Source organism: Aegilops tauschii, chromosome 7 (genome assembly GCF_002575655.3).
Source record: "Aegilops tauschii subsp. strangulata cultivar AL8/78 chromosome 7, Aet v6.0, whole genome shotgun sequence".
Lineage (NCBI taxonomy): Eukaryota > Viridiplantae > Streptophyta > Magnoliopsida > Poales > Poaceae > Aegilops > Aegilops tauschii.
In genome coordinates, this window is record NC_053041.3 from 614,486,353 (window position 1) to 614,496,725 (window position 10,373).

The 10,373-nt window shown below is 39.7% G+C and overlaps 1 long non-coding RNA gene across 2 annotated transcripts; it reads left to right on the top strand.

Moving 5' to 3' along the window:
- The first annotated feature begins 4,356 nt into the window (after positions 1–4,356).
- Positions 4,357–9,298, top strand: LOC123494760 (uncharacterized). 2 transcript variants are annotated; one of them, XR_006666592.2, is made up of 3 exons: positions 4,359–8,493; positions 8,654–8,750; positions 8,832–9,298. It is a non-coding gene; the product is annotated as an uncharacterized lncRNA (long non-coding RNA). The 2 variants fall into 2 exon arrangements; XR_006666591.2 differs by having other exon boundaries at positions 4,357–8,750.
- The last annotated feature ends 1,075 nt before the right edge of the window (positions 9,299–10,373 follow it).

The window sequence follows — 10,373 nt, forward strand, 5'->3', positions numbered from 1 at the left end:
ATGTTGGACAAGCTTCTCTTCAATTGGCGCTACCCCAACCCTATCTCGTATAACATCATTCCAGACTCGGTCCTTCCTTGTGTGGCCACACATCCATCTCAGCATGCGCATCTCCGCCACACCTAACTATTGAACATGTTGCCTTTTAGTCGGCCAACACTCAACACCATACAACATTGCGGGTCGAACTGTCATCCTATAGAACTTGCTTCTTAGCTTTTGTGGCACTCTCTTTTCACAGAGAATGCCAGAAGCTTGACGCTACTTCATCCATCCGGCTTTGATTCGATGATTCACATCTTCATCATATCCCCATCCTAGCCAACGGGCAAACTAATAAGGGGAAATTTGTTTCATAAATAGTAGTGTCATTTACTACGCAGATGATACTCACTTCTCAAACAAGTCAGCATTATTTTTCAGTCAGTAGGTTTCAGAATAAGGTCGGAGTTCGCATGGAGCACCAACGATAATCTCAAGCAGATGCATCGGAGACAGGTGATGAACTCTCCTATGTTTCCTCACCTGAATCCTTGCTCCAATCACTTGATTGTTCGATCCAGTTTGTTGTGACAATACAATGATTTTCTGTTTTTCCTGTGGTGCAACCTCTGTTTGGTTTGGAAAGATGGGGACTTTCTGTTGAGTTATTTCAATCTTCCATTGACCATAACATTCCAGATTCCTTTTTTTTATTTCCTCTTTTTTCGTGGCTTCATTTCGTTGGTTGGATTGGACCTTGTACTGTTGTGACAATTTTTTTACTCCCATAACAATGGACGGTTATGTTTACATTTGATGATGATGATCTTTGTTGTGTTGAGCCAAAACAGTTCAATTCTTTGTTTTACAATCTTACCTTCAGACTTGGAGATTGAGATGCTACAGCAATACATGTTCAAGTTTCCTCACAAAGAAGTGAGGGAACAAATCAAATAACTGAGTGTAATAATTTTAGAATTATTCCATCTATAAAATTGATGCACCTGAGTTATTAAATGCCCTTCTTGATTCATTTTCTCTTACTGTGCTAGATTTTCTGCAAAAATAATAATATTATTTTCACAACGCACGTCTAGAACCACTAAACATGCTAGATGGAAGGTTGTGGTATTTTCTTCTCATACTAGGTCGTTATGGATTATGGCCCCCATTTTCAGATAAACATGTGTCTGCATTGCTCAAACTTAGTGTTTTCTTCTCATACTAGGTCGTTATGGATTATGGATTTGCGTTCCGACTACTCCTTAGTCGATTCGCCCCTTGGCAGTGATCTCCTGGCCTGGCTACTCCTTAGCTGGTAGGGGGTGTGAATCATGGCACCTTCCTGGTGTCTCGATTCCTGCTAAGATAAAGGGAGATGGAAAAATTATGATGACTTGGTGGCTAGCGTGGCTGTCCAAGTATTGAGGTGGTGTGATGATGACTCACAACTATAGGGGATCAATCATAGTCCTTCTGATAAGTAAGAGTGTCGAACCCAACAAGGAGCAGAAGGAAATGATAAGCGGTTTTCAGCAAAGTATTCTGCAAGTACTTAAAGTAGCGGTAACAGATAGTTTTGTATCAAGGTAATTCCTAACAAGTAACAAATAACAATAGTAACCAATGTGCAACAAAGTGGCCCAATCCATTTTGTAGCAAAGGACAAGTCGGAAAGTTCTCTTATAGTAGTCAAAGCGTTCTCGAGGACACATGGGAATTGTCGTCTAGTCACATTCATCATGTTTAGTTGATCCACGTTCGCTACTTTGATAATTTAATATGTGGGTGGACCGGTGCTAGGGTGATGTTCTTACTTGAACAAGCAACCCTCTTGTGATTACCCCCTCTCAAGAATCCGTAATTACAAAATAAGAATTAAGATAAATCTAACCATATCATGAAACATACGGTTCATAATCAGCCCCTTACGGAATAACACATAAACTCAGAGGAGGGACCGTTGCGCACCAAGCCGTTGAAGTCGCAGAGGTGCTGCTCGATCTCCTTACAAAGGAGGCGACAAGGGTGTGCAACCTTGTTTATGGCGTGATGTTGTCCTTGGAACATTATCAGGACCTGGTCATCGACAAAAGAAGATATCATTTCTCATGCAGCCCAACACAGAAATAAGAGCTCCAAACTTGAGAGAGACAGACAGACAGAAAGTAACATGGTCTTTACAAGCTTTACATTCGTAGTGCCCCCCACCTTCTATAAACATCTTATTATCCAGAACCAAAGATTTAATGTATTCTCCAAGTCCATTAATTTCTTTGCGTCCATAGAAGATTCCGAGAGCTAATACTAAAAGAGAAAGAAATTATATGAGCTATAAGCATATATAATAGAAACATTTATTGACAGGCCATGTTCTGACTGCAGCAAAGCGGTCAAGCATTCAAGACCTTAACCTTATTTAGGATGAACCAAAAAATAAAATTCCTTATTGTAACTCAATAAGTACTTTATGTAATCCAGAAGACCTTAACCTTATTCTTTATGTCCTTCAAGTCATCAGGGGTACTCATAGTGATCATTCTCTGGATGTTATACAAAATATCGACACCACAGTCATAGCCATTCTTCTGCTGAGGCACCTGTCAGAAAAAAGGTAAAATTGTAACATTTATAACAAAATAAAGTGACGAACAAACAAACCATCCGTTTTCAAATGCACGGCAGGAGCACTGCCTATTCTATTAAGGAGAAAATTTTGAAATTATTTATGGCGCAGCTACCTAGGGCGTCAAGATGTTGATGACATCTACTTTTAGTACTACTCTTGAGAATCTGCCCACAATATACAAGGTTTCAAAATATATCACAGAAGCCTACACCAAGTACTACATCAGTTTTTAATGTAACTTACAACAAATAGTACAACTGATAAATGTTTCTGACTTGCTGCTCAATATTCTGGAGAATAACTTTCCTCCGAATAGAACTGATTTAGTCCAGATGCAGTTCAGTAACAATGTTAACATCCTTGTGAGGCCTATATATGACGGTCAAGCTAAAATGATTCGTACTGAAACACATAGCAGGATATCATATTGCTAACCCCCAGTGGTATCACCATAGTACAAGATAGTAAATATCATCTAAATTTAATATTTCTTAACAAAACAATAAGATTTCATACCCTGTATGGATAGGGATAAAAATGTATATCTCGTCTGTGATGTGTTCCCAGAACCATTCTCCTTGCCCAGTAAGAAATTACAAGATATATGAGGCAGAAAATTGCCACTAGGAAGTCAAAACAAATTAAGAATGTTACCATTCTTTCCAGCTCAACCATATCTTTTTTGTCTATGAATGAATCAATTTTTGTGTATAGATATGCACTGCAAACATGATACAGTTCTTTCATTAGACCATTTTCAATAGCCTTCAGCGGTAGTAACCTATTCAGATGACTACAAGAAATAAAGTTAAAGTTATAGGTGTTATGAGAAAGTGAATAAAAGTAGATCCTAAAAATAGTGGATTCCAGAAAAGCGATACTTAGTTAGACAGTATAGCTCAATTAAATTATAGGTGAACCAAGCTTCATGTGCAAGGCCTCGAAGGTCCCTACGTAGAAGTGAGAGGACTATCCTATCATCATTTGCAGGATACTTAAAGTTTGGTGCGTATTTTCACCTTGGTTGGCTGTCGTCTTAAATAACAACTACCTAAACCATGTTGCAAAAAATAGATTAAACTTGTGTAGGAAAGAACCAATAAAAATTCCTAGATTTTTGGATACTAGATTAGCTTACTGTTAGTGAAGGATGATGTTTGTGCTTGCCCTTTCCTGGACAGGGGCTTGGTTCTGAAGAAGTTTAAGTTCACGAATGACAGTGTTAAGTGTTTCCTCAGCACTAATGTCACGGACTTAATGATTTTAGATAATTGATCGACATCACGTATTTCACACTGAAAAAGTGGGAATTACTAAAATATTAGATACTATACTGAAAAATTAGCACTATGGCATCACCTTATGTATATTGACTTACATCCACTTGTGACACATCTCCATCTTCTTTAGACCGGATGTTTCACCTTCTTTATTTTTGACATATTTATCACCGTAAATACTCTTAGAAAACTTTCTCAGCTGCAAAAGCAAGGATTTTCCTAGAGTTAGAATTTCTGTCATTCTCCTATAGTGTTGGATTTTCGTTTAGCCACCTTCAATTTGTCCCATGTTCCGTGGTGTCTTCTCAGCCACTTTAGATCCATGTCTATTTTAACCGAGGTCCGTGGAAAACCTCTGGCCATGTCCCGACCCACCGCCATGTCAAGAAATATGGCTTGTATGGAAATATGTTTAAGAAATATAGAAATATGTGTCAAAATATGCTTCAAGAAATATGGGCATATTCTGATCCTATTTACTTAGCACTAGCATAAGCATATTTCCATAAAGAGAATAGAGTATGCCTCTGTTAAGGTTCTTGATAGCCTGAATCAAATACCTGAGTACAAAGTCACACCAATTGTACTTGTTCATCTCATCAAGACCGAGAGATATTTCAGGAATCTTGCATTCACATTCTATGAACTATTGGAGCATAAGATACAACATAGCACAGTGGACGCGTAAGTCGAGCAGGTGAGTTTATTTTCTGCCTCTTTGAGACGATTTTGGAAGTTTTTGACATGTGGACCCCTGCTTCTTCCATCAGCAATACGATCGAAGACATGTGGACCCCTGGTTCTTCCGGTAGCCCGTCGCCATTTCTATCACATTTGCTAGCTCAATCTCTACTTCTCTATTCTCCCCTAACTCTAGTTCTCCTGTTTCTGTGTTCACTCTATGAACTAAATAACTAGCGAAATTCTCTGGTATGCTTTATCCCTTGACCTTTACTCCCAACGCGTTTGCACGCCAGGACTCATCGATTTATTCAAATTGCCTACGATCTCGGGGACGCATCTGTGCTTGAAATGGGGGGTATGGTTTATCAAAACTTTCTTGGGTCGACCCATCTTTTTGGCTTCCTTGACTTTGGGTCCTTCCATGCATCCTAATTTGGTCAAATAGAAGAAATTTGAACGCACCTCACAACAAGATATATTAATATCAATGCACATGTAACAATACCATGAACAATAACATGTATATAAGATAAATGATAAATCATCTAAATCATAAACATAGTATCTATGGCAGCCTACAAGATTTTTAGTGTTACAGTCATGTATGGTGGTCTGTAAGATTTTAAAATGACAAACCACAAGCCTAGAACAAGTATGGATAACTTAGCTAAACAATCATGGGTCATTTCAGTGGTAATGGATGGGTAACTTCACTGACATGAGTGATTTAGCTGATCAAGAATGGGCCATTTCAGTTAAAATGAGTGGGTAACTTAGCGGGTCATTTCAGGTGAAATAACTTTATCAGCAGATACAACTCAGTTGGCAACCCATCTGGGCCAGGAGCCGATTTTTTGCAATGAAATAGGGAGCCGCGGGCTCCTTGATTCAAAAAAGGTACCTAATGATGCTTCGGTTGAGACAGAAGAGCGCGAGCATTTCAGGCAAAAGCATTTCAGGTGTGCTCGTTCCTGAAATGTTTTTCACAAGAAGCTAGTCAGAAAAGGGGCATGCAGCTAAGCGATTCTAACTGCTCTTGGTTTTCTTACTCATTGCTCTTGGTTTCCGACGTGGGTGTTGGTCCGGATAACATATCTTAACAAGGGATATAAAAGGGCGAAGGATTGTAAAAAGATTTTTTTATTCTTGGTGGTGGTTTTGTTTCTGTGAATAAAAGGAAGAGGTCGCCAAGGCGCGGAGTGATGAGTATAGCCCATTAGTAGACCGCAAGCGCAAATCAAAATCCCCACTAGAGCCGGAGGCAAGGGCCTCCCCAATATGCAGCGGCTGCTCGCGCGAACTAGTAGGGATCAAGCTCCCGTGCTCTTCCATCTCAACCGAAGCTTCATTAGGTACGTTTTTTTTTGAATTAAGGAGCCCGCAGCTCCCTATTTCATTGCAAGAAACCGGTTCCTTGCCCAGATGGGCTGCCGGCTGAGTTGTATCTGCTGATAAAGTTATTTCCCCTGAAATGACCCGCTAAGTTACCCATTCATTTGAACTGAAATGGCCCATTCTTGATCAGCTAAATTATTCATGTCAGTGAAGTTACCCACCCATTACCACTGAAATGACCCATGATTTTTTATCTAAGCTATCCATTCTTGTTATAGGCTTGTTGTTTGTCATTTTGAAATCTTGCAGACCACCATACATGAGAGTGACACTAAAAATCTTGTAGGCTGCCATAGATATGATGTTTAAGATTTAGATGATTTATCATTTAGCTTATATACATGTTATTGTCCATGATATTGTTACATGTACATTGATATTAATTTATCTTGTTGTGGGGCTGCGTTCAAATTTCTTCTATTTGACCAAATTAGGATAGATGGAAGGGCCCAAAGTCAAGGAAGTTAAAAAGATGGGTGGACCCAAGAAAAGAAAGTTTTGATAAACCATACCCCATTTCAAGCACAGATGTGTCCCCGAGATCGTTGGCAATTTGAATGAATCGCTTAGTCCTGGTATGCCAGATGAAGTGAAGAGGTCGCCATTTGCTAGCACGCTGGGAATAAAGGTCAAGGAAGAAAGCATACCAGAGAATTTCGCTAGTTATTTAGTTCATAGAGTGAACCCAGAAACAAGAGAACTGGAGTTAGGAGAGATTAGAGAAGTAAACATTAAGCTGGCAAATGTGATAGAAATGGCGACGGGCATGAAGAATGAAGGGCAAGAAGTACCAATTGACATTGGCAAACTTCTGAGTGGCAAAAATACTAGCAAACCCTTCTGCCAGAAAATCCATATCTCCGATCGTACTACTGACGGAAGAAGTAGGGGTCCACATGTCAAAAACTTCCAAAATCGTCTCAAAGAGGCAGAAAAGAAACTCACATGCTCGACTTACACGTCCATTGTGTTGTGTTGTATCTTATGCTCTAACAGTTCACAGAATGTGGATGCAAGATACCTGAAATATGTCTCTAGTCTTGATGAGATGAACAAATATAATTGGTGTGACTTTGTACTCAGGTATTTGACTCATGCTATCAAGAAACTTAACAAAGGCATTTTGCATTCTCTTTATGGAAATATGCTTATGCTAGTGGTAAGTAAAGAGGACCAGAACATGCCCATATTTATTGAATCATATTTTGAAACATATTTCTATATTTCTGAAACATATTTCCACACAGGCCATATTTCTTGACATGGCGGTGGGCCGGGACATGCCCAGAGGTTTTCCACAGACCTCGATTATAGTGGACGCGGATCTAAAGTGGCTGAGGAGACACCACGGAACATGGGACAAATTGAAGGTGCCTAAACCAAAATCCACCACTATAGGAGAATGAATAGAAATTCGAAATTTAGGCAAATCCTTGCTTTTGCAACTGAGAAAGTTTTCTGAGAGTATTTACTGTGACAAATATGTCAAAAATAAAGAAGGTGAAACATCTCGGTCTAAAGAAGATGGAGATGTGTCACAAGTGGATGTAAGTCAATATACATAAGGTGATGCCATAGTGCTAATTTTTCAGTATAGTATCTAATATTTTAATAATTCTCACTTTTTCAGGGTGAAATGCATGATGTCGATCAATTATCTTAAGTCGTTATGTCCGCAGAAGACCGGAGTGACATTAGTGAGGAAAAACTTAACACTATGCGTCGTTGGCTGCTGAAACAGAGCATCACCGAGCTGCTGGAGCATCGTCGGTGCTGTAACGGAGCTCGCCGTGTCGCGCGGAGCGTCGTCAGTGCTGCAAGGGAGCTTGCCGGCCCGCAGAATATTGTCTGTGCTGTAACGGAGCATCATCGGGCCATCAAAACTTCAAGGGTCATTCCCGAACTTAAACTTCTTCAGAACAAGCCCGTGTCCAGGAAAGGGGCAACCACAAACGCCATCCTTTACAAAAATCTCACAATTTCTATTGGTTCTTTCCTACACAAGTTTAATCTAGTATTTGCAACATGCTTCAGGTAGTTGTTATTGAAGACGACATCCAACCAAGGCGAAAATATGCACAAAACTTTAAGTATCCTGCAAATGATGATAGTATAGCCCTCACACTTCTATGTAGGGACCTTCGAGGCCTTGCACATGAAGCTTAGTTCACCTCTAATTTAATTGTTCTATACTTTGAGTAAGTAAGTAAGTATTGCTTTTTTGGAATCTACTATTTGTAGAATCTACTTTTATTCACTTTTCTCATAACAACTATGACTTTAACTTTATTTACTGTAGTCGTCTGAATAGGTTACTACCGCTGAAGGCTATTGAAAATCTTTAGGTGATTTGGTGAGTTAGGAGTTGTAATGGACATGAAAGACTGCTCATTGAGAACTACATATGATTTTCCACTGATTTTATTTGTTGTCTTCTCAAATTCTGATGTACTTAAAATTTGAGTTGTGGAGCCTAAATTTTGGAACGTACGAGGATGCACATAGTTGGAATCAATGAGAAAGGTATGTGACATTATGTTTTTCTAATAGCTACAGGTCTGAAAATATACCTATTGTGTTTACTGTGGATATACTTGTAAGGATATGACAAACACAGTTACTTTGCTTGAAGAAATCGCCTTTTTAGGAAGTCATGTACTAACAACCATTCCACAAAATGCAGACACATAAGAGTTTATGGCACCAGAACTCTTCACTGGCAATTATAATGAGTTGGTGGACATATATTCGTTTGGGATGTGCATGCCTGAAATGAAAAGGTGAACCTTCTAAGCAGGGATTTTCTTTGTCTTCCTACCAGTTCTTTTTTTTGTTGCTTGACTTTTGAACTCCATGGTTAGAAAATGATGGAAAAGACTTGGACCTTGCTCAATGCTTGGAACTACACCTCTCCAAACATCCTTGTTGCTTGATGCCAAGAGGATTTCTGCAAGAGGCTGGAACTATGTTTCTCTACAGTTCTCCATTCGGGCATTTCTATGATTTGAGCTTTCTTCTGACAAAATTGTGCTGGTTCTAGTTGTAAAACATATTTCCTATTACAGAAGAGAAAGAGAGGAAGTAAATAGGGGTAAGCCAAGGGCTAGCCTAAAATCCCAAAAGGACTATTTCCTGAGGTATTTGTCGCCGGCCAACCTGTCATCAACTGAGCGGTTGGTGCTTGAACAATGACATTCACTCGGAGGGAGTTTTGATTAAAAGTTTGTGAATTATCATGCATGGAACATGTATACTTTGTAAAAAATTCATTGTATTATATATTATATAAAAGCGACAAAGTAGTGTTCTGGTCATTGCTTTAGTAAAACATACATGTACAATATGGTTATGAACTTGAATCAATGCTCAATGGTCATTTTCAAAGACTTTGAGAAATTCATAAATTGTTCTGTGTGTTTTGATTAAAATGTTAAAGTTGGCCTACCTCAAGTTGCCAGACTGTGGATAAGGGGATATATGGCCAACCCTTTGCCGGAATACCAATACTTAGCCATTTTTTGGGTATAGCTGTCAACCTTTGGTATAGCTGTCAACCGGAATCCAGACCTTCACATTTCTCCTTTTTTAAATGTTCTCTAAAATCATGTAACTTATATGGCACAATTTTGATGCCACTTGTAAGTTGTAACGCCACATGATTTGATTTGTCATAGATCGATCATGTCAAAGAAGAAGATGGGGAGGGGGGGGGGGGGGGGGCTATTGAGCCAACAAAGGAGGCGCCTAGGGTAGGGCAGGCCGATGAGGCGTAACACGTTAGCGCTGCTATGTGAGGGGATCAAGGCAGAGAGCAGGGCGTTTGGCAGGGGACTTCTCCTTGGCGGTCCGTGGGGAAGTATGGTGTGAAGGAGAGAGGGCACCATGGCGAAGGTGAGGTGGGCATTATCCGGTTTTAAAAGAAAAGGTCTCCAGTGAGAAATGTCTCGGTACAGAGGGAAACTGAGCGGGAAGGGGAGAGTCCGGCAGAAAATGGGAAGGGTGCATCGTGGGGTGTTTTTTTTTTAAAAAAATTTCGTGTTGGGCATGCGTGTTGGAGATAGTATAACGGATAATCTAGACAACCACATTTCTCCCGCACATATGGTCTAGATTTGGGGAAGTCCGGACTGTCAAGATGGTTGAATTTTGGGGAGCCTACTGGACGGCCATTTGATGTCCGAACACGTTCTGACTTGTGAGAAAGAAATGAGTTTCGATTTTAAAGACGATCTTAATCATTAGTTTGATTTATTATATGCATACTAGCCTGTAGCAAACGTATGGGCATTCTACTACTTATACCATACGTTTAAATTTACTTGGAGATGGTCCATGATTCTTTGCATTAATGATTCAGAAGTACGAGCCGACGCAGGCCAAGAGACAAACGCAGGCCAAGAGCC